The sequence below is a fragment of the Humulus lupulus genome, chromosome 9 (assembly GCF_963169125.1).
Source record: "Humulus lupulus chromosome 9, drHumLupu1.1, whole genome shotgun sequence".
NCBI lineage: Eukaryota > Viridiplantae > Streptophyta > Magnoliopsida > Rosales > Cannabaceae > Humulus > Humulus lupulus.
In genome coordinates this window covers 104,205,794-104,231,663 of record NC_084801.1, presented here as the reverse complement: position 1 = coordinate 104,231,663, position 25,870 = coordinate 104,205,794, and the positions used below count along the sequence as shown (strand labels likewise).

General features: G+C 38.6%; 1 long non-coding RNA gene across 1 annotated transcript; it reads right to left on the bottom strand.

Annotated features, from left to right (window-relative positions):
* Window positions 1-3,827: 3,827 nt before the first annotated feature.
* LOC133801966 (uncharacterized) lies at window positions 3,828-6,981 on the bottom strand. The gene is made up of 4 exons (XR_009877081.1): window positions 6,856-6,981; window positions 6,695-6,773; window positions 5,083-5,148; window positions 3,828-4,102 (listed from the first exon to the last, which is right to left on the bottom strand). It is a non-coding gene; the product is annotated as an uncharacterized LOC133801966 (long non-coding RNA).
* Between the last annotated feature and the right edge of the window lie 18,889 nt (window positions 6,982-25,870).

The window sequence follows — 25,870 nt, the reverse complement described above, 5'->3', positions numbered from 1 at the left end:
AATGTTCTTCCAGTGTGAATAAGATTAAACCTGCTCATGAATTGTGTTTGTTGGAAAAATCATCCACGAACAGCTTCCATTTGGGTATCTCTTCTTCAGGCTTTTCAATTGTAGGCATCGACTCGGTAGCTAGTAATCCTGTGTCCTCGTCAACAAAATCTGCCAGTGCTTATCCTTTTATTATTGATCGTGGTTGATAGGTATTCTCAAATTGTCCCAATTCCATAGCCCATTTAAGTAAGTGACCAGCCACTTCAGGTTTTTGTAATACTTTCCTTAAGGGCTTGTCGGTAAAAACATTGATTGGATGGGCTTGGAATTAGGGTCACAACTTTGAAGATGCGAGTAATAAGAAATAGGCTGATTATCGATTGTTTGATACCTTCATTCTGCTCCTACCAACCTTTTTCTGACGTAATACACTAGAGGTTGAGTTCAATTTTATTCTCGAATTAGCACCGCACTAGCAACGTACTCATTAGCTGCTAAATAAACAAACAAAGTTTTCCATCAACAAGCTTGAATAAAATGGGAGGTTGAGTCATATGTTTCTTGATTGCTTGAAAAGCCTACTCGCATTCCTCCATCCATTCGAATTTCTTGCTGCCTTTCAACAGGTTTTAAAATGGGACACATTTGTCTATTGATTTTGATATAAACCTACTGAGGGCATCAATTCTGCCTCTTAAACTTTGCACATCCTTTGTTCTAGTAGGTGACTTCATATTGATCAGCGCTTGGATTTTTTTAGGGTTTGCTTCTATTCCTCATGCATTGACAATAAATCCAAGAAAATTATCATGTATAACTCTGAAAGAACAAATAAAAGGATTGAGCTTCATTTGATATTTCTTAAGAATTTTTAAGCACTCCTTGAGATCATTTACATACCCTCCAACCTCTTTTAACTTCACGAGCATTTTGTTACCAGCTGCTAATAAGTAACACTAGTGTTTTTTAAACCAAATGGAATTATCGTGTAACAATATAATCCAGTGTCTGTTCAAAAGTTGTTGTTTTCTTTGTCTGGAGGATACATGCTAATCTAGTTAAACCCAAAATAGGCATCCATGAATGAAAGTGTTCCATGCCCTAATGTAGCATCGACCAACTGGTCGATGTCGGGAAGTAGGAAACAGTCTATTGGGAAAGCTTTTTAAGGTCTGTAAAATCCACACATGTCTGCCATTTACCATTCAATTTGCAGACAAGTATTTTATTAGAGACCCGCGATGGATAAAATTCCACCTGAATGAAGTCATTCTCTTATAGTCTCTCAACTTCTTCTTTTAAAGCTTTCGGCCTGTCTTTGTCGAGTTGCCTTCTTTTCTTTAATCTACTGGTGGAAATATTTTTCTATCTTTAGGACATGGCAGATTACAATTGGACAAATTCAAACCATGTCTTTATGCTTATAGGCAAAGACGTCATGGTTCTTTGTCAAAAATCCACCTGTTCTTCTTGCACTTTTTTTTTCTAAATTCTTTCTGACCTTGATAATCCTAGTTAGTTCTTCCCTTTCAATATGGCTCTCCTCAAGATTTTCCATAGGTCTAATTTCTTCAATAAAATCCCCAATGCGAGGATCTATCTCTCCTTCCTCGCTTTGGGAAACACCCTATTTGGTGAATTGATCACCTGATTGTGCATTTTCTTCTGCAATAATAGTGCCAAAGCTAACACTTGTGAGTCTTACATCTTGTTGTCCATTCTTTTCACCATTTTCGATCAAAGAGTTGCTTTCATAAATCATGCTGGTGCTTTCACCATATTTTCCTTTAATAATTGAGGAGTTATAACAGTATTTAGCCTCCCTTTCATTTCCATATGTACAACCTATACCAGATTCAGTTGAGAACTTCGTGGTGAGATGCCACATGGATGTTATTTCTTGTAGATGATGATTAATGGTCTCCTGATCATTTAGTTGTATGCAGAAGAATAAACAACCAATATAATGGTCGCCATGATTGTCCTGATCATGGGTGTTATTCCTACCGTGACTAGAAGCCTAATCGAGCTGGATGATACCAATCCCTCACCTGTAAAACCATAGATCACCTGAGTGCATGGTTCAAGGTCTCGAACTGATAGTGTCATTCTCTCCAAAGAGGACTTATACAAGATTTTAATTGATCTTCCTTTATCGACCAGTAATCATTTCACCATCATGTTGGCTACTTGGACATCTGCGACCAATGAGTCTATATACAAGAACCAAACATGTTAGTCTTACTGAGAAGGTTATTGAATTTCCTTCAACCCAAAGTTTTTCAGATTTCGCTCCTCAACTGTTAGCATTTAAGTTTCCTTCTCGTGACATAGTGTTCATGCATATCTCTCTCATGCTTTGCCACTGTCACTAGCTAGGTGTGGTACTTCGCCAATCATAAGCAGGATGCCAGTGGGGTTGGCAGTAGTAGTGGTGATCATTGGCATCCCTATGCTAGTACGTTACCACCACCAGCAGCTTGTTAGGGATCAACACTTGCTCATACCACCAGAAGCTTGTTAGGGAACAACACTTGCTCATACATATCAACGTAGATGTCCTTGGAGAATTAAGAACTCAATCTCATCCTTCAGTCGGTTACATTTGTTTGTGTCATGACCATTGTCGTTTTGGAAATGATAGAACTTATTTGTGTCTCTCTTTGAAATACCTCTTCGTACCGGGGCTGGTCGTTTATATGACAATGTTGTGTGACTTTCCTGAGATACATCTGCTCTACTTTTGACCAATGTTGTATAGTTTTTAAATCTTGGCTCGTATTTGATCAGTTTTGAGCACTTGTTATCGTTGTTCATAGAGTCACTATTTTTTACTTCCGTTCTTGTCATTGTTCTTTCTACCATTGTTAGCATTGTTTTAGGTTTCTCGAGCTTTGGGCTAATCTCTCTTTTTGTCGGTGGTTATATCGTTGGGCTTCCATTCCTAATAGTTTCCTCGAGCTTGATGTACCTGTCTATTTGATCAAGGAATTCTTGAGTTGTTCGTACGCCACTTTTAGGCAAACTATTCCATAGAGGAGATCGTCTCTTTACACCAGATGTAACTGCCATCAATTTCCATTCATCACCATCAAATTTGGTGTGAGCAGCTGCTTATGAACCTTTGGATGTACACCTTTAGAGGTTCATCGTCTCCTTGTCTTATGTCAACCATATTTTTTTCCTCGATTGGGTGTACTTGAGAAGCATAGAACTAACTGTAGAATTCTTTCATAAACTCTTACCATAAAGTGGTCGTGGCTGGTTGGAATTTAAAATACCATTCTTGTTCAACATCAGACAGGGTTGCGGAAATATCTTTCATCGAGTGTCTTCAGAAAATTTCTGCATATCCATCTGAATCTTGAACTTATTGACATGAGATACAAACTCTTCTTTAGCAGTGTAGTTTGGAAGAACAAGCATTTTTAACTTGCTCGAAACCTTAGCATTGGTGATCCTGCTTATAAATGAAATGTATATTCCCTAATCAAAATCCATGTTAGAGGACTTTTTGCCGACCAGTTATTGAACGTCTTGATTTAAAGTGCCAATTGGGCTTGTACTGCTGTTGGAATTGCAGGAGGGATATGTCCAGCTACTCGCTCTGGATAACTTACATGATTCCTTGGTTGGTTTGAATCACGTCTTTCCCTTCGCTCATAAATAACATTCCTTAGGTCTTCATTTCTCCGTCTTTTTTTGTCTCTTCCTAGGCGATCAAATATATTGGAGCTCCTTGGTCACCCCCTAGCATTTTGACTGTCTAGTCGGTTATTCATAGGTGGCGACACTTATTGACCCTGAGGCTCCTCCTTTTGGTGACCAGCTTGTAACGACCCGGATTTTCAAGACTCGATAATGCGGAAATATAAATGTTTTCATTTAACAAAATGTCTCAAAAACCCATAGAAAAAAAAACTTTTTAAAAAGTCGTATGGCCATACTTAACATTTAGTTACAACATGTTTTATAAAGATTAGAGTGAGCCTAGTTTAGGAAAATTACACAACATTTCCAAAAATAAAAAGGCTTCCCAAAAGGTCGGTCCACATGTACATTTGCAAGGAAGACTCCAGCGCTCACTGCTCTGCCTTGCCCTTGCACTTACCTACAACATGAAACAACTAGGTAAGCGAAAACGCTTAGTAAGATCAACTTTCAAACAAAGCAGATAGAGAAATAGGGATCCGGACCCTACACAATCAATTTCAAGAACGCTAAAGCGTCCTGGCAAACTTATGGTCATGCCTGATAACCAATGATAAATTAATTCGTAACTAGATAAAAATCCTGCATTCAGAAAATCCCAGAACAAGCAGATATATTATATCACAACTATATCTTATCAACAATTATATCCCTGCACTCTGAAAATCCCAGAGCAAGCAGATATATTATATCACAACATAATTCGAGACCAACACTCGACAATTTCTAACAATTCATGCGTAACGCGCCCTCCAACATAATTGTTAATCTGTAAAAGAGAACCGAGTCTCCACACTAAGATCTAGCCAATAAATATTCTCATCAAGGGTAACTATCATGTTACCTAGGGCATCGCTACTTATTCAAGAGTGTAATCCAATTTACACGGTTTTACGGAGACTTCTATGTTAATCAGTGGTGCTGGTGAGCAGCTGCCCCTAGGGTGTTCAACCTCACTCAATCTTGGCAACCCCTAGTATCTCTAGGCACTCTCACGGAATGGCCAATATTCACGGCTGCTATCCGGGAATAACTTATCAGAGCACTTGCTCGGATTCTAACCGTCCAATGATTAAGTAAGCATGAGGGCCCCTAGGTCCCATTTATCTTGGCGCCCCTAGGTTTAACCAGCTTATCCTCATCTCATGGCCACTCGTCGCGGTAATGAACCGGACATAAATAAAATCAAGCAGTGTGACGGGGATCAACCGTCTAGGATATGACGGACTTCTACCGTTCATATTTTCTGAATCAGCACTCACTAGACTAACGTCTCTAAGCAACTTTCTATGACAGCCTATATATATGCATGTATCCCTATACTAACATACAAGACAATAATCATTTCATGTTGCAGCCATACAATATAAGTTGACTTACTTGGAGTCCTTAGCGCTCAGCAGGTTTTCACCCTCCAACGTTCAGTCCAGTTACGCTTAGCCAATACTGTAGTTATCCATACAGTATAATCGGATTAATTATGGCACTCATAATTCATTATTATTATTTTGGGCAGTTTGGTCATTTTAATAAAAGTCATTTGTAAGGATTTATAATCCTTATTTGGTTTTAAACCTATTAAGGAAAGTCATACAAAATATTCGAGACTAAACCCTAAGTCTCGGGGAGACCTATCCTAAGGTCTCGATACCTAGGCTCGGGTATCACAATGGTATTTCCCTACAACCCGCTAAAAATCTTATTCTTTCAAGGTATCACTATTAACCCGCACTTTCGACTAGTCGGTTAAAATATGTAAGATTTTAGCCGGTATTATATCCAGAAAATACAAATAAATTCCTTAATTATTTTTAAAGAAAATAAATTCTTTAAATTTTCCTTTTATTTTTCTTAAGGTTTAATATCTAAAAACCGTTTTAAGAAAATTGCGTAATTTGTCTTAATTAGGAAAACCGTTATAAATTTCTCATCTTGACTAATTAATTTTCCAAAAGCAATTAATCTATTTTACTTATTGGAAAAATAATTTATTTAATTATTTTCTCAAAATATAGGGTTTTAAACCCTCTTTTAATTTATTAACTATTAATAAATTAAATCTCTTATTTTTAGAAAGAATAAAAACTCTTTAATAAAAATAATTCATTTAAACTCAAAGGGATAATTTTAGTGAAAATATGATTTCAAGACTTACCAATTTATATCTTGAAATAAGCAAAATTTTACTTTTTACCTTATGTTCCAAAATCTCATTTTTACACTAAGTGTGAAAAACCTAATTTTCACATTTTTAACTACATACTTCGTTAGTTCATAACTTGAAATTTACTTACCCAATTGTTACCAAAATTTCCCAATTCCATTTTTGTTATGCCATTTAGGCCTTTGTAAAATCTTAGGTCAAAATGAGCATTTTTTATTGGTGAAATCATTTTCCAACAATGAGGTAAAAATGACCTTATTTTCAAGTCCTTATTTTTTCCAAACTTTGACAGTTAATAACTTTCAAACTGTTCAATATTTTCTTACCAAATTTTACAGTGGAATAATAGGTTATGCCAGTAATATGTCCACAAAATTTTAGAAAAAACTGGGTTCATTTTCCCTATACAGTGGCTGTCCAAACTTGGTTCCGAAAATAAGAATACGAAAAAACAGTTTTTTACCTAATCTTTGAAATAGCATAACTTACTCATTTCTAAACATTTTTTAGTGTTTCAAAAGTTCAATTTTATGTACTCAACCTCAACAACATCACATTACAATTTAATTTTACAAAAACAATATACAGTGGCTGCTTGACCCCTTGGAAGTCACAGCTCAAAACATGTTTTGTTTTAGGGTATCCTACAAAACCCTTGGGGGTTTTGGTTCCCATTTTCAAAAATCAATACACATGCATCATAAAAATTATTAAACAACTACCATAACCTTATTACATCACCAACAAGAAACTTTAAGCATTAGATATACAAAATAATGCTTAAAACTAAAAACCCTACAACAAAATCATCAAAAGTAAACTTTTTACCTCTTTGGTGTTCTTGCTTAAGGTTTGGACCTTCCTATTAGCTTTGGCTCCTCCAAAACCTTTCAAAAACCCTAACAAACTTCCCCCAACAACATAGTCAATTAGCTATTTGAAACTCTATGCTTAAAACTTTACAAAAGCCTAGATTAGTGAAAGTTTACCTTAGGGAAAATACTTCCTAGACCAAGACTTAGCCTCAAAGTTTCCTTGGTGTTCTTGGGCTTGAAAAATGGAGAGAACACTTTGAGAGGTCTTCAAAAATCAGATGAGTGAATGAGAGAGAGTGGTGTGGTCGGTTGGGGAGGGTTGGAAGAGTTTATACTATCTAATTTACCCTAAAAACACTCAAGTGTTTTACTCCCACTTGCCCACTTGACAATATCCCCAAACCTTTAAATAAATGGGATTTAAACTCAATTAGTTAATAAATGGGGTTTCAAAACATCACTTGGCCGGCCAACCCTTGCTATATATAATCATTTCATTTTTTTTTTTTATAAAGGTTAAAAAAAGGTTTCATAAGAAGAAAAGTCCAAATTGGCTTTTGACACCTTTTTCACTCTTATTAAGTTTTAATCACCAAACTTAACATTAATTAATTAAATTAAATGTCTCTCACATTTAATTTAATTAATCACATAATAAAATTTAACCTAAGGTCCATTCATGGAATAAAATTCCCCATTTCGGTAAAATTAGGCATTTAACACAAAATGCCCTAAAATTTCCATTTTCTTTTAGGTTTATTATTTTTGACCAAACTTTAACTTTTATGAATGTATTTTATGCCCAAAATATTATTGCCATGATTTTTCATTTTATTTTCCGAGATTTTTACCCGATCAGGGTTTTTGTGTCGGTCCAGGACCGAAAGTCTTATCTTGACTTTTAAAATCACAAAATTCATATTTTGGCTAGCAATAACTCATGGAATACTTACAAAAAAAATATAATATTATTTAAAATAATATTCTTAACCCGGGGGAAAAATCCCGACCCGGGTCGTTTAAAGGTACCCGAAAACGTAGGACGTTACACAGCTCCCCTTCTCTGTCATTGAAAATATTTTGAATCACCCTCGTAGTGGTCGTATCCATCCCTGTACTGAGATTTCCCTATTCGAGTTCGGGTGTAATAATTGTCGTCTTCATTTCGACCAAGGCCATCTCAGTTCACAAGTGGCGGCCCTTGTTGTTTATGTCGGTCACCAGGTCTTTAGGCATCCCTTTTCCTTGGAGGACCTCTGACTGAGGTTGTCTTCCATGTTTGGGTGGGGGATTCCCTGGCTCTCTACCAGGCAAAACCTGTTCATCAGTGACCAGGGGCCTTGGACTTCAAGGATATTGCTTGTCCCTGATTTTCCTTTGTGGTTGTTTGTATGTCTACCAGGTCGCGGTGGCTATTCATCATGTCTACTAGATCGTTGTGGGTGCCACTGTACATCTTTCCCACCAAACCATTTTAGTTTTCCTTGATCTTGGTTCATGTTTTGCGGCTGGTCACCATCACGTGATGCTCAGGGTTGCTCGTGTTCCTATTGTTGAGGGTTTTGAGGAACGTGAGAAGTTTAAGGATGCTTTATGATGTGCCTAAAAAATACGAGTTGACGTGTCCTGTTCGCGGTGCAACTGGGAAGAACTTGAAGCAGATTATTCAGTCCAGAGAATGTGGTAAAAGTTCATAAATGGGTAATTCAAGTCAAGCCCAGATTGACTATGGATCCAAGAGATCTCCTAGCCATGTTGTCTAGATGGCAAGGAGATTGCCTTGCCAAATCCTTAGGTCGCGTAGTCACATCTCGAGCATTCCAATGATAAGATCGGAGTAACCTAGAAACCTCTAGCTCACGTAGTGTGCATTCAGCTCGTTGTCAACTCTTGGAATGCACATATTTGAATTCTCGAAGACCCGAGGACATTATATACATAATTAATATATTGTAACGTCTGCTTGATAAATGTATAATATCAGACAGTTAATGTATTTATGGTATTTATTTGTACATTTGGGAAGTTTCCTAAGCTCGTATGTTACACATTGTAAAACGGTCACCAAAAACTGTCCCTTGAACCCCTATAAATAGAGAGGGACTAGAAAGAAAAATGGGCTGAAACTTTGTATGCCAAAACTCTACAAAAATTGTCATAAACAATTTCTAAGAGAAAACTAGCAGTAATATAGGCTCTTGGACTAGGTGGAGTTTAACCACTAAACCACGTAAAGTTCTTGGTGTTATTCCTATATGATTTAGATTGAGTCAAATTTCTATTATTGAATTTCTTAATTCATTGTTGGCGAAAACTGCATCAACAGATTGGTGCTTGGATTGAGAGGAAAATTAGGCTTCCAAATTTTTTAGCAAATTTTCATCTTGAAACTATTTCAGCAACCATGGTGGTACCACGTGGATCAGCACATGGAGAGAAGATGGAATTTCGAGCAATCAGCCCTGCTGGAGAGGGCACCTTTGTGCCCAACCGTCTTGGAAAACAACCTCAAGCCTAGACTAGAAACCATCAAGATACAGACAGTTCATCATCATGACCCCATTGTGAAAACCCGTATTCTGCCTATTACATAGGAATGGTCGAACAGGAGAATGTTGACCTTAGGAGTCACCTCACCCAAGCCAACAGGCTTCCAAAAGGAGGGCAAGTGGGTATCAAGGGAGTAGATCGCGGAGGCACAGTCACGCCAATATAAACTGTTCAGTTTGAACTGCCTCTCCAAGCACTGTGCCATAGGAACAAGTTCCTAGAAGTAATTGACTTTTGTACACTAACATAAATGAGCAAACTATTCATGTATATAAGAAACAGCTTTATCACATTGCGGCAAGCTGGGACTATATCTAGGCGAACAAACATAGAGGGGATTCCCTCGAATCCACCAACTCAGATCCCTTTCAACAACTAGGATCAAGGAGATGGACCACCGCCAAAAAGGGGGATTGGGGTAGATAATGGGCGACCTCAGGTACCACGCCATAATGGATGATAGGTGGCCTCCTAAATAAGGCACCCGCCATCACCAATTCACCATCCATCACCTCCATGAGCTCAAGGAAATACACATCTTCATGGAAATGACCGAAGAAACTATATTCATAGAAAGGTCACCTACGTAACTCGATCTCGCGATACCAAGATTCCAATTCGCGCTAACAACCCAACTCACAAACCTCATCAATGAATGGTGAGTTTTGCTGAAGATAGTTTCTAAACAGAAAGCCATCATGAAGATAGGTCAGAGAGTGTTCACAACACTCACTCTCGAAGCCAGAAGCCCAACTTGAGAGACATCTAAACTCTGCTCACAGTTATCTTACTAACCGATAGTCTAACCTGCATGAACATTTACACTCAGACCAAGAAAAACCCTCCTGTGAGGCATGAAGATGGGACATCCCAGTGAATAGAGCTCAAGCTTGGAGGAACAATAACCCAAATAATGTACATCCGATAGGGAGCTAATAATCATCACCCAAACAACCCGATAGTGAGGGATCTGACCCTAGAACAAATTGCTAGGATAGAGGAACAGATGAGGCTCATTGTATCATAAAGAAACAAGGATGACTGTGGTTCTGATGAGGAGCTAGAGCCCTTTTCCCCTCATATTGTCGCAGCTCCATACTCGCAAGGCTTCAAGATGCCACATATGGAAACATACAATGGAACTACCAGTCCATCAAATCACATTGGGACTTTCAACGCTTTGATGAGAGCCCATAATGTGAACGCCGACCTGCAATGTGTTCTATTCCCGGGCCATTTTGACTGGTGTGGCCAAAATGTGGTTCAACAAGTTTAAGAGGCATACAATCACCTCCATGAATCATATCATCGGAGTTCAAGAAGCAGCTTCGAGCTGCCAAGGAGATACAAGTGGAGGCCAATTCTTTGGCCAACATAAAGGAACAACTGAGTGACTCCCTCAAGGCTTACATGAACCTCTTCATCAACATTGCAACTCAAGCAAGAGATGTTCATGACAGTGCCAAACTCATGCCCATGTGATCTGGAATCACCGTAGGAGGTGAGTTATGGAAATAACTCCAAAGAAAAGGGGTTAAGAACACAAATGAATTCTTGGCTCGAGCTCAAAAATGGATTAACCTCGAGGAGGCATAATTTGGCATGGCGGGAATAAGTACTACTCCTATTCAGCCCGCTGGAGTGGTGACAAACTTTGTATCACTAGCTCAGCCAGTCGCCTATAACAACCAAGCGAGTAATAATAATAATAGGAAAGGGAATAATGAGGGTGACCAGATAGGGTCCAAGAAGTGTAAAGCTGGGGATAGATACACATAAATTTTCATCGTGTATACTGATCTAACAGATACATAAGAAAATATATATATCTGGCAAACTCTGCTCGCCTCCCCAGGAAGAAGCCCGAGACCATGAAGAATCAACGAGCTAAGAGAGATCCAGAAATTTTTTGTCATTATGATAACGACATTGGTCACACCATAGATGATTGTCGCCTGCTCAAGGATGAGATTGAGACTCTGATTCAGGCTGGACCATTAGCACAGTATGCCCAAAATCGGGTAGCTCCCAACCAGTAGGTCACACAAAATATGCGGCCAGCTCTGAGTAATCAGGCAAACCTACAAGCAACTCTTCCAGCATTGGAGAACCAACTTATCCCTCCTTAGGTCAAAGGAAGGGACATAGTTGCGATCTCAGGTGGGCCTCATGTAGCAGGTACAAGTAATGGGGCCCAGAAGAGATACATTCAAGAGCTGAAAACCCATGATGGTGCAGTATACACTCTCGAGCAACGCCTGCCAAAGCAACAGAGAATGAACAAACAACCTATCATTTTTTACAGAAGAAGACATAAGTCACGTCCAATTCCCACATAATGATATGCTTGTGATAACCGTTCAGCTCACCAACAGAAGGGTCCGGAGAATTCTGATCGACAATGGGAGCTCGGTAAATGTGCTATTCAGGTCCACATTAGAAAAGATGAGACTGTCACTTACACATCTGAAAGCCTCCTCCATAACTCTATATGGGTTTCCAGGAGAAAGGCTGGCAGCGATTAGAACAATTGAGCTTGTAGTAACCATTGGTGATGAAACTCGAGCCACAGGGAAGATGCTCGAATTCATTGTTATAGATTGTCCAACTTCCTATAACTTCATTCTAGGGTGACCTGCTGTAGCATCCCAAATTTGATAATAGAGCTTAGGGCCTTGATTAGCGTTCCTGGAGGGCAATAAGTGATTTATTATTATAGTATGTGAATTTTGATGAGTATGTGATTAGAGATGCATGTTTAGGTGAATTAAATATGCATGTGGGCCCGTTTGATTTTTAGGGGCATGTTTGTAATTTTAGCTCGTTAAGGGCATAAATGTGATTATTATGATATATTTCTGATATATCTATGTTGCACGATCCAAGACAATCCTAAGGAGCGGTTTAGCTAGAAAGTCACAACGGGGTTGTATACCTAACTCGGGGCGAGTGAAGGGGTATTTTGGGTATTAGATATTTTATTGGGTTATCGGGTTATGAAAATAAATATTCTGAGATATATTTGATGTTAGAACGTTTAGGAGGGAATATTGGGGAAATTTACCATTTTGCCTTTGGGGACGTTTTTGGTACCCCGAGCCTTTGAGGTAACCTTAGAGACTTAAGTCAAGTAAAACAAAACCAAGGAAGCACTGAGAAACTAAGGAACTGACCCAAACATCTCTCTCTTTCTCTCCTTTGATTCTTTCCCTTCTCTCTCTTGAGCTTGAAGATTTTGATGAGTTAAAGAATTGGCAAGCTTAGTTCTTAAATGATTGAAGCTAGCTATGATTGAGGATTAGTTCAAGGGAAAAGCTATCAATTGAGGTAAGGATTTTAGCACTTAATTAACTGAATTATGTTGAGTTTTCTGCTGGTGTTTCAAAGTTATGCATGTGAGCTAGGTGGAGAATCACTCTTGAGTTTTAGATGAGGTTTGGGGTTAATTCTTGTTAGGTTTTGTTGCTGAGATTATAGCAGAACTTCTATGATGATTGACTTGAAACATTGGGTTGATTTTGGGGTAAATTGGCTTGGATTTGGTGGAGAAAATGGAGGATTTTTCTGGGTTCGAAAGGTCGGGCCGCAGCATTGTTCTTGCTAAGCCGCAGCCCTCTAGAGCATTTGGGAGCCCAGGAAGAAGGGCGGGCCGCGACACACCCTAGCTTGGGCCGCGGCGTGCATGGGTTGTTTTTGGGGGGTTGGCTTCTGGTTGAGGCGGGCTGCGGCATGGGTTCATGGCACTTAGTGTGTTTTTGGACTCCAAAGGGGTTTTAGGCTCGGGAATCCAAAAGTTAAGCCTCGGGATGGATTTTATCACCCGGATTGATAGAATTCAAGGTCCCGGAGACTAGAATTATGATCAAAAGTAATTTCATGGGTTAGAACTTGATGGATGGATGTTGTTGATGTTGGGGGTTTTATGTCCTAATTAAAACCCAAATTCTTTGTAATATCATTTTATTATCAATAAAATAATAGAAATCATTTTTTGACTTGGTCAAACACTTTGCACACATGTTTTATTTTCATGATTATTTATTTAATATAAACTTCTATTAAATCCCAAGCATATAGGTAATCTTATTTATAGTGACGTAATCACAGTGGAATATAAATATGATTATATGTTCAAAATAAGTTAGTCCTAAGATTAGTCAGTGCACATGATTTACACTGACTTGCCAATCTACGATATGATATACTTACACATTACAGTGTTATGTTCTTTCCAAAACATTAGCAAAGTAGATAAGATCAGATGTATTTGTTACATCGGACAGGACCGATATTGATAGTTGATAAGATAAGTAAACATACTGTTATTATCTATTCTAGTCATATCATATAGTTGACCATAGGTCAATTCAATCTCAATTCTGAGTGGTTAGTATTCTAACTGATTGTATTATTTGAGTTCTTTGACTTGTTCGTTACCAACTTACCCTACGAACTAGCCCATACTTACATCTTGGGAACTCAGTAGTATAATTGAGAGGGAGTGTTAATCATAGATATGAACATTTATAGCTTCTGATGAAGAAGTGAAACGATGGTTTCCTTTTAGTTTGGTTCAAGGTGTTAAATGATAGAGATCTCATTTCAGTTATTAAATTAGTTTATTAAAATATCATTTACAAGGAACTAAGTGTTTTAAGGATAAAATACAATGAGGGGTAAAACAGTATTTTAGTCCTATCTCATTGTAGACCGTCTATAGAGGATTGAGTGACAATTATGGTTGTAACAATGGATAATTAATAGCGTATCTATATTTTTTATAGAGCGTTCTATGAATTCAAGAGTGCAATTCTGAGTCTATAGTGGAGTCACGAGGAATTAATAAGTTAGTAAATTTATTTGTTAGATTTTTGATAACTTATTGGAGCTTCATTTCATAGGCCAATGGTCCCCATTGTACCTTGGATAAAATTATATAGATAGTCTTAATTAATTGATTTAATTATCAATTAGAATTATCAAAGTTGACCAGGTGAATTTTGGATAGTTTCACAGAGTTATATAATTTTGAGAAGAATAGAAAAATTATGGCAAATTTATTAATTAAGATAAATTGGTATCTAAATTAATAAATAAGTTTAAATCAAGGTTCAAATTATAAATAATTAATTTGATAAAGGTTTTAAATAATTATTTAATTAATTAAATCATTAGAAAATAATACAGGCTTTGATTTTAAGTCCAATGGGCATATAATCAAATGGGAAATTTCACGGGCCTAAAGGACCATGATAATTTTGACCTAGGGCATTAAAATTGCTATTATTTTATTGATTTTTTAATTAAATTAAAAGGCCTAATTGAGTCTATAAAAAGAGTGCTTAGAGAGAAGTCAAAACACAAGTTTAATTACTGGTTTTTTGATAGTTTTAGATTCTCTCAAAACACAAGTCCTTTTCTAAGCCTCTTTGTTATTTTCTCTTCTTCTCTCTATATCTATCTCATGTGTTGAGAATTTCCCACATTACTCTAGGTGATTCTAAGGATACATTGGAAGACTGTGAAGAAAATAGAAGATCGGTTCAGTTTCATGATAATACTCTGCGACAGAGAGGATACAAGAGTTAGAGAAACTAAAGGAATGACTCTTTAATTCAGCTGCGTATACTGTAAGTATTCTATTCATTGTTTCTCTTTGAATTCAATTTTAGAAATATGTTTTAGGCTATCTCGTATTAATTTGTTTAATATTAGATATACATGAAAATAAATAAAGATCCTGTATAAGTTTTCCTAACAACTGGTATCAGAGCACCTTTGGTAATCTTTATTTTCATGCATGAATATGTTTAAAATTGGATTATTTGATATGTTTGAATAATTGGATGGTTTCATGTTTTTATGAAGCATTTTGATTTTATGTGATTTTTAGCAATTTTTAGGTTATTTTGTTGTGTTTTCTATGATTTTAATTTTATATATGCTTTATTTTGTGTAAAACATGTTAAAAATTAATTAGAAAAATGTTTTGGTTTAAAAAATTGCACAAAAACATTTTTTTTAATTTTTGCCTGGCTTCCATGCGCGCGCGCGCACCTGCGTGCCTCACGCCACGCCCACGCGCATGCCACGTGATGAACAGTACCACGAGTACTATTCATCCAAAAAAAAATTAAATTAAAGAAAATCAAAATTCGAAAATTTATTATTTATAATCAAAACCCAAAAATATCTTTTTTGTTTTATCATTTAAATTTTTTTTAAAATAAGATATTTTTGTTAGTTGAGATTTAAAGAATTAGATATTTTCTACAAAGATTCAAATTCAAATTTAAAAATAGACTAACACTTAATTTTAAATCTTTTAATATATTAAAATATTAGAATTAAGATATGAGATATTTAAGATATTTTTTTTTTTAAATTCTTGATATTTTTATTAAATCTTTATTTGAAAATAGAAATATCTTTTTATTCTATAGTTTTTAATATTTAAATTATTTGAAATTTGAATATTGTTAATTAGATATTTTTATGGATATTTGAATTTGTTTAACTATTTTGAGATATTTTAGGATTATTATAACTATTTATATTTTATATTATTTTTTAATGGTTAAAATATTAGCTAATAGTTATAACAACACAAGATATTTTTTGAAAATAATTAAGATATTGATTTTAAAATTTAAAATTGGTTAAATTTTGAAAAATATCATTTTTTCAGCCAATTAATAAATTATTTTTTTTCAAATAAATGGGATTTAAATTAACTTTGGTTAATTGTTGATAAATCCTATTTAAATTAAATTAATATTTTTTTTCAAATTAACCTAAAACCAAGTTGATTGTTGATAAATTAAAATTTAAATTAACTATTGTTAATTGTTGATAAATTTCATTTAAATTGACTTATTTTTGTAAAAATTTAATTAATTTGAAATTTTTTGATAAATTCTAGATAATTAATCATGGTATTTTGGTAAATGAAATAAATTGTGGTAGTTTTGCATAAATTCATAGAATTGCTCATATAGTAACATGATTAGGCCCATCCAATTATAACATGTCTGTTTGCACTATATGTGGTATTTTTGCAATTGGGCTTAGATGCATATAGTGGCCCATATGTTTGTTAGATATATGAATTTTGCTAAATAAAATATTCATAAAATGATAGGTTTTATTTGGGCCCATTAGAAAATGTAAAGTTTCAATTCCTCTCTTGTGGGTGATTCCACTTGTGAATGCCCATTTGCTTTACATGACTATAGTGAGCCTAATCAATTAATAACAATTAATAAAACGAAGGTTTAAATTCCTGTCTTTTGGACCTTGTATGGAAGATAGGGGGCTTTTGTAGTGGGAACGACATACTGGACCCAGCTCTCCTCCATAAAAGCCCAATTTTTAAGGCCAATTTACCTGAGTTGGACTTAATTGTATAGGTTCATTATATTAGTTAAACCTAAATATTGATTAGCAACAAATTAATTCTAAATTAATTGAATTTGTTTCAATGTGACACTTTATAATTAATAGGAAATTATAGGACTTTGGTTTTAAAAAAAATTAATCAGTTTAATTTGTTTTGGGAAAACCATAGTCATTAATTTTCTAAAAATAAATAATAAAAATACTATTTTTTTAATTTAATAATGAGCTTATTTTAATAATTATATTCGATCTCCACCGTTGGTTTAACATAGTCAATAGCTTAATGGGGCCTCGAGGCGCTTTGATTCGCCCCCCTACGGAAGATGTTCATTAGTTATTTTGACAAGGTGTGATTTCAAAAGATAGATAATTATAGGTCAAATTCTACTAGACTCACCCCTACGGTGACTACTAGGACTAAATCTATGATTATTGAAACCGTGAGTCTAGCTCATAAAATAAGAGATTTTGTTTTCTTATTTTGATCGAACAGTAGGTTGTTAATAGTGGTGTCCATTATTAAATGAGTTTACAACTCTATTTAACTAGTGGTATTTTTTACTCTCGCCAACCGGGACAAGGATATCATAGATTAGTTAAAAACCTAAAGAAATAGAGATATGATTGTTTTAGGTATATTTTCTCATATCTTACATATTTTTTGGTATATGTTGTGTTATTTCTTGAAATTTGTGTGAATAGAAGTTTTATTGAGCAAATGTGATTGATTTCTATTTTATTGATAATTTGTAGTTTTAAGCTAAGTAGTGTCTGTGTCTACTCCCATCCTTTCTCAACTTTCGATGGAGAAACTCACTGGAGAAAACTTCCTTAATTGGAAGCAGAATATCAACATAGAGTTGATTGGTGACAACTCTGAATTCGTCATGACTGAGGAATCCCCAGAACGAGCATCGTGTCCGCACGTTAGTGATGGCGCCGTCAATGCTCGTGATGGTACCATAAATGCTTTGATAGCACCGTCTCTGAACGTTCGTGATGGCACCGTGTCTGCACGTTCATGCTCAACTAAACTATGGTTTGACGCAGCTCATGAACGAGCTTCAGATTATTGAACCTGTCATGGATGGACCTAGTAAAGGAGGTGAAAATAAGACTAATGATGTTGATGCTTATCTAGCTAAGGTTGAAGCTCATCAGCTTTGTCTTCGAAAGCTGGAAACAAGAGGAAAGGTGGACAAATAAACAACCCCAAGCCTGCAAAGGCTGCAAAGACGAGTGCACAACCAAGTGCACAGACGCCTAAGGGGAAGAACAAGAAAAACAAGAAAGGTAAAGACAAGTGTTTTCACTGCAAAGAGAAGGGGCATTGGAAACGAGATTGCCCTAAGTTACTAGCAGTGAAAAACAAAGGTAATGATTATAGTTCATTTATCTTGGAAACAAAGAAGCTAATGAAGAATGTCTGAGGAATAGAAAGCATAACAGGACTGGCGAGCGTGTCATCTATCACATAAGTATCTCCACAGACAACTACATCAGAGATGAGGAGAACAGTAAAACTTGAGGTTAGACGGAATGAATGGTGTCAAATCAGAAAAATTCATAAGACAAGGTAAGAATTGATTGGTATCTGGCGATGCTGGAATATGTGTGTGATATGGTTAAGTATAGAGTGATAGCATAAAGGACCTGATCTATGATGAGGATATGGAATTGTGGGAGTGCATCACGGATTGGGCACGCCCAGGCGCAAATTGACGCGAGGATGGATCGAACCTTGCGGGAGGTGAAAGAATGGAACATGGTTAATATACTTGGAACGTTAAGTTGACAGTTATGCATATCATAAGGTTCTTGAGTGATGGGTATTAGTAAGAAAGATAACGTTGAGACCTAGATGTGGTGAAAAGTAACAGACGGATGATCAGTGTTTGAAATCCTCGATTGAGCGAGGAGAAATTTAATTGGAGGCGGAACTCCTAGCTGGGAGGCGTGTGTCAGTCAAGGAATAATGCTATAAATTGTAATGGAGTGGACAAGGCAACGACTGAGATTGGCATCACGTTAGTAGGTAATGATTAGCTGTTGAGTGTCACTGAACTATGGAATCCAAAGTGTTGGCTTTGGTTGAAGCAGGGAAGGACCCTGCCAAGGTTGTACAAGTTAGGATACCAGGATCGAGTGAGGGATCCAATTAGAATTTGGCATATAAATGAGAATTCTGAATGGATATCATTCCACCTCCTAGGGTATGTTGTACCGGGAGGGTTGATCGGGTGACGGAATTTAGTGATTTCTTTTGGTCACTGAGGGGTTAAGTGATGTGGTGGTGTATCGTGGGAATAGACCACTTTAGACCTTAAGTAAGGTGTTTGGACATGAAAAGTTTTAACTCGGTTGATTGAGTTAATGTTGTTGGTTCAGGTGAACTGGTTTCAGGGTAGGACGCCGGTGATACTGAATTGAGACCCTATAGTATTCTAAATTTTTGGAAAGAAACTAGAGAACAAAGAGAATAGAGTGGGAACCCAGAATTATCAGTTGATTGCAAGTGGAATAGCAGTCTGAAAGCTTATCAGATATCTTAAAGAATTGAGCGTGTACTATGCGAATACTTGGGAGATTAAGAGAAGTGTAATCCCTGATAAGTTAGTCGTGGTGGCAAATGCTGGCGTCTTGTTAAAGTAACACGACATAGGACATGGTAAGAGGTGAAAGATAGTGAATACTACGATTTGGCATTGGTTCATAGAGAAAGCCAAAAGAGGTTGATGGAATTCTTAAGGCAGGAGTGTCTGCCTATCTGGAAGAATAAAAGAGCTTGTAAATTGTTAAATTTTGAGAAAATAAGTTCCGGAAGGAAAGATTTGTATCTCTCTAAGTAATGGCAGACGACGATTAGTTTGGTGTTCAGAGAAAGAAAGTGGAGTTCTGACTCCTGATTCAACATAAATTCTGAAGTTGTACCAAGGGTTAGGCCAGCGGGGCCTACCAATTGATCCCACCTAGTAGAGGTGATGACTTTTGGGTATCTCTGGAATCAGGAATAAGACAATGAATTGGTCATTGTAATCTAAGCAGACCCAAAAGCCTCAGCAAGGTTGTGGTACAAGCAGGGAGCTAAAGAAAGTATGGCTATTAGACAAGATCTTGTGGGATAAGATTGTTACTCTTGTAAGAGTGTTGTCGAGAAATAAAGTAAAGGTGGTGGACCTTGGAAATTATGGCCAGAGATGCGGGTTTACTGACTGATGTGTTTGGGTAAATTTCGAGGATGAAATTTTATGAGAAGGGGATAGTTGTAACGACCTAAACTTGCTAATAAGGCTTGGAGCCTTGATTAGTGTGCCTGGAGGGCAATAATTGTTATATTGCATTAATTTATGTGAATTTAATGAATATGTGATTAGTATGCATGTTTAGGTGAAATATATATGCATGTGGACCCCGTTTGTATGATAGGGGTAAATTGGTAATTTTAGCCCGCTGTGGGCATATATGTGATAATTGTATTATGTGATTTGTACCACGTGAGTGTGGTGTTATTATTGTGATGCACGTACCGAGACGGTCCTAAAGAGCCAGTTAACTCAAAAGTCACAACGGGATTTTATACCCGGCTCGGGAGGAGCCTAGGGGTATTTTGGGGAATTTTGTGAGTTGAATTGAGAACTAGTGGTTATAGTTATTGGTGATTGAGTAACCTGGGTAACCATTTGTAACTGTTGTGAGTAACAAGTTTAGATGGAAAATGGTAGAATTGAAATAGAAGTGAATGGACTAGAGTGCCCTTGAAGGTTTAGTTAGGAAAGGATTATTAGGAGGGGTAATATGGTCATTTGGCAGGGGGTTTAGACAAAGTTCAGCTGGTTTAAAGGGGTACACGGTTTAGGCTTGGTCATATTTTGGTTTTGCTATAAATAGAGAGAAGAAAAGCTAGAAGGAAAAGCTAGGGCAAGAAGAAGAAGAAGAGGTGTAGAAGGAGCTGAAATTTTGAGACTTGGGAGAAGAAGCAAGGGAGCTTAGGGTTGGATTCTTCATTCAAGGTAAGGATTCTATGTAAATTTAAGGCTTGTTTCTGTTTTGATTTGAGAAATTTAAATGCATGAGTTAAGTTTTTAAGTTTTGGTTGAGTTTGCTGAAATTAGAAATCAAAGGGTGGATTTTGGGTGTGATTCTGTTTTGATCTTGATACTAGTGTTTATGGGTTGTTAGATGGTTCATTTGAGGCTTTAAATTGATCTTGGGGTTTAGGTAATTGTTTGGGATGATTTGGAGGGGTTTTAGCTAGGGAAAAATGCAAGAGAAAACCCAGAAATCTGGGTTCGCGAAGGAGCGCTGCGACCCTGTTCTTGGGCGCTGTGGCGCGAGGTTGCATCAGGATTTGGGGCTAGTCGCTGGGCGCCGCGGCCCTTGAGGGGAGTGCTGCGTCCCTAGGCCATTTTGACAGCCAAAAATTTGGGTTTTTAGGGCTTTTGCCCGGGGACTCGGGGGATGGTTCCAATGTATTGTTTTAAGGAATTAGAGGTCCCGAGAGTACGGGATTGGTCCCGGGAAGTGGTTTTGGGTTGGTTAGTATTAAAAAGTGTTTTATGTGTGTTGTGACTAGGATTTCGGAGAGGCTCATGCTAGAGGACCATGCTTGTGGCCTTGGTGCATCGGAAAGCTCGGGATACAGGTAAGAAAACTATAGCACCCGTAGGACAGGGCACGGGCCCATAGTGTGATTGCACGGCACGGCCCTATATTGCATTACATGTTAGGGTGCAGACTTAATTGAATTGATATATGTTAGAATGTTATTTGAGTTATACTATTTGTGATTATAGTAAGAATGAATGGCAAAGGAGCCGGGAACGGCAAAAGAGCCGAAACAGCAAGGAGCTGAGAACGGCAAGGGAGTCGAGAACAGTGAAAGGCCGAGAACGGCAGCTGGGCCAGAAGTAACACTTAGCACGGGAAGTGCTTGTAGACAGGGTGGGACCTCAATGGATACAGGGGATATCCTTACGGTGAGGACCGAGACCCCAGGCTTAGGTAATGCCTCTGGGACGGCATGGCTGTGTTTGTTTAGTTTGATGGAATACTTGTTTATCTGTGGATAATCTGATATGTTAAATATATAATTCGCATATGTTATATGCTGTATGAGTTTTCTTGCTGGGCTTCGGCTCACGGGTGCTCTGTGTTGCAGGTAAGGGCAATGATTGAGTCAACCAGCCATGAGTACGGAGAGCGTGAAGCGACGCGTACATGTTTGGCCTGCCCGACTGCTTTGGTTGGGGGTTTATTCGAGAAATGGCTTCAATAATCTGTGATTTTTATAATTAATCAACTGTAAACTTATTTTAAGTTGTAAATAGTTTTCAAACCTTATTTTGGGATCCCAAATGTTAAATACTAGAAGTTTTCAATGAAACACCGCATTTTTTTTAAAGATTACAGCCTTAACTTTTGCTTAGTCACACTTTTGTTTTAAAAGCCTCGGTTAGCGAGTTAATTGCACAAAGTTTTCTTTTAAAACTCGCTTGGTAATGGCTCTAAGGAAGTAGGGCGTTACATAAAGATAGGGTCTCGATCAGATACAATAGACTTTGGAATCCCATGGAGACAAACTATCTCCCTCACATACAATTCTGCATACTGTTCCACAGTATAAGTTGACCTCACTGGTAGAAAATGAGCTGACTTGGTGTATCTATCTACTATCACCCACACCGAGTCATGAAGTCCAACTGTCCTGGGTAATCCTCCCATGAAATCCATCGTAATATCCTCCCACTTCCACTCTAGGATACCCAAAGGCTGAAGCAACCCCGCTGGTCGCTGATGCTCAGCCTTAACCTGCTGACATGTCAAACATCTAGATACATACTCAACTACATCCTTCTTCATCTTGGGCCACTAGTATAATGTCCGTAGTTCCTGATACATCTTCGTGGTACCCGGATGAAGTGAGTATGGCGTAGTGTGAGACTCATCCAATATCTCACGCCTAATCCCCTCATCATCCGGAACACATATCCGTCCTTGATATCAGAGTAAACTTGTCTCTAAAACTGAGTAATCCTTAGCTGTCCCCGCTAAGGCATGCTGCCTACTATCCTGCAACTGCACATCTGTCAACTGACCCTCCTTGACCCACTCTAACAGGGTCGACTGCAAAGTGATATTGGCTAACTGGCCCACCACCAGTTCTATCTTTGCCCTAACCATCTCATCAGCCAATTCTCTCGAGATCTGAGTAGAACTATACAACTGTCCTGGGCCCCTCCGGTTCAACGCATCTGCCACCACGTTGGCTTTCCCAGGGTGGTAAAGGATATCACAATCATAATCCTTAACCAACTCCAACCAACGTCTCTGTCTCATATTCAGATCTTTCTGGGTGAAGAAATACTTTAGACTCTTATGGTCGGTGTATATCTCGCACTTCTCTCCATACAGATAATGACGCCAAACCTTCAACGCAAACACCACTGCCGCTAACTCCAAGTCATGAGTCGGGTACCTCTGTTCATACTCCTTCAGCTGTCGAGATGCATAGGCTATAACTTTCTCATTCTACATCAACACACAGCCCAAACCCAACCTCGATGCATCACAGTAAACCACGAACTTCCCTTCCTCCGAAGGAAGACTCAACACAGGCGTAGAAATGAGTCGTCGCCTCAATTCCTGAAAGATGTTCTCACACTTCTCTGTCTAGATGAACTTCTGATTCTTTCTTGTCAACTCTGTCATCGGTGAAGAAATCTTCGAGAACCCCTCTACAAATCGCCTGTAGTAACCAGCCAACCCAAGGAAACTCCGCACCTCTGAGGCATTCCTCGGCCTCGGCCAATCTCTAACTGCTTCTACGTTGGACAGATCCACCTTAATCCCTTCCGCCCCATGTCCAAGGAAAGCCACCTCTGGTAGCCAGAACTCACACTTCTTAAACTTGGCGTACAACTGATGCTCCCTTAACCTCTGTAAAACCTGTTGGAGGTGCTGCTCATGTTCTGCCTCTAAACTGGAGTATACCAAGATGTCGTCGCTGAAGATAATGACAAACAGATCCAAAAATTCCTTGAACACCCTGTTCATCAGATCCATAAAAGCTGCTGGGGCATTGGTCAGACCAAAAGACATGACCAAGAACTCATAATGCCCATATCATGTCCGGAAGGCCGTCTTCGGTATATCCTCATCCTTGATCCTCAACTGGTGATAACCAGATTGAAGATCAATCTTTGAGAACACCGTCTTACCTTGCAACTGATCGAACAAGTCATCAATCCTAGGTAGAGGGTACTTATTCTTAATAGTTAACTTGTTCAATTCTCTATAATCGATGCACATCCTCAAAGTCCCGTCGTTCTTCTTAACAAACAGTACAGGTGCGCCCCATGGAGAGTAGCTAGGCCTGATAAACCCTAAATCCAAAAGTTCTTGCAGCTGTATCTTCAACTCTTTCAGTTCTGCTGCTGCCATCCTGTACGGTGTCCTTGATACTGGTTCTGTCCCCAGTGCCAACTCAATCTCAAACTGTATCTCCCTACTCGGCGGCAACCCTGGTAAATCCTCAGGGAAGACATCCAAAAACTCGCCCACCAACCTGGTCTCCCTCGGCCCTCCCGGCATAACCCTGGTGGTATCCACCACACTGGCTAGAAAACCTATGCATCCCCCCTGCAGCAAGTCCCTGGCTCTTAGTGCTGAAATCATAGGTACGCGGGATCCAGACACCGCACCCACAAAGACAAAAGGGTCTTCTCCCTCAGGCTCAAAAGTAACCATCTTTTTTCTGCAGTCAATCGTAGCTCCATATCTGGCCAACCAGTCCATCCCTAAGATCATATCGAAATCCTCCAAATCTAATTCAATCAAATCCACCGAGAGTTCCCTGCTATCAACCATCATTGTCTATGCCCTAATCCATCTCCTAGAGACTACCAGTTCCCCCATAGGCAACAAAGTCCCAAACCCTGCGGTTTGATACTCACTAGGTCTACACAGTCTATCAATCACTTTAATAGAAACAAAAGAATGTGTTGCACCAGAATCAATCAATACTGTAAAAGGAAAGCCAGCACTAGAAAGCTGACCTGTCACTACTGAGGGACTAGCCTCAGCCTCTGCCTGAGTCAAGGTGAATACTCGAGCTGAAGTCAAGCTATCCACCTTTCCTGCTTCACCTTTCTTTACCGTTGGGCAGTCCTTCCTAACATGTACCACTGCCCCACACACGAAACATGCCTTGGCCCGACACTCGCCTAGATGGCGTCTTCTACACCTCGGACACTCTGAGTAGGTCTGCCATGCCTCATTGCCACCCTGACGGCCACCCTGACCACCCCGACCCCTCTTATCAGGACCAGGAGCGGCCGAAGTGTCAAGAGTCTTCCTCTTGAAGTCACTGGGGCCTCCGCCCCTACCTGCCCCTGAATAAGGAGGCACCGCCCTGCGACCCTCACGCCTCACTGTGCTCTCCTTCCATATCTTTTTCTCCGCTTCCTCAGCGGTAAGAGCCCTCTCAACGGCCTGGGCATAGGTTGTTCCTCCAGGTACCGTTGTGATCCTGACATCCCGGACTATCATAGCATTAAGGCCCCTGATAAAATGATCTTGCCTAGCAGTATCAGTAGGCACAAGATCTGGTGCAAATTCTGCAAGCCTATCAAATTTCAGGGCATACTCAATCACAGTCATATTTCCCTGTACCAAACTCACAAACTCATTGACCTTTGCTTCCCTGACAGCAAAATTGTAGTACTTCTGGCCAAACAAATCCTTGAAACCTTCCCAAGTCAAAGTGGCAACATCTCTGGTCTGCGATGCCACTTCCCACCAAATGCGGGCATCCTCCCTCAACATATAAGTGGCACAGGCCACCCTATCCTGTCCCTCAATTCTCATGAAATCCAGAATTATTGTAATCATAGTTAGCCATTGCTCGGCTTTCAACGGATCCGGTCCACCCTCAAAGATTGGGGGTTGCTGCTTCCTGAACTGCTCATATAACGGTTCCCACTTGTTAACAACCTCCCCAGGCTACATAGCTGGTACAACTGCTGGTGGTAAAGCAGGGGCAGCACTCCCTGATGGAGCCTGCTGTTGCAGAATACGAATCTGCTCGTCTTGACTCTGTAATCAAGCATGCATCTCTGCCATCAACTGCTGCCAGTTCTCAGGCACTGGCGGAGGAGTCTGGCCCTGGTCATCACCCCTGGTCCCGGAACTAGTGCCGGCTAGCCATGAAGATTTTCTTGGACGCATAGCTATCCAAGTCAAT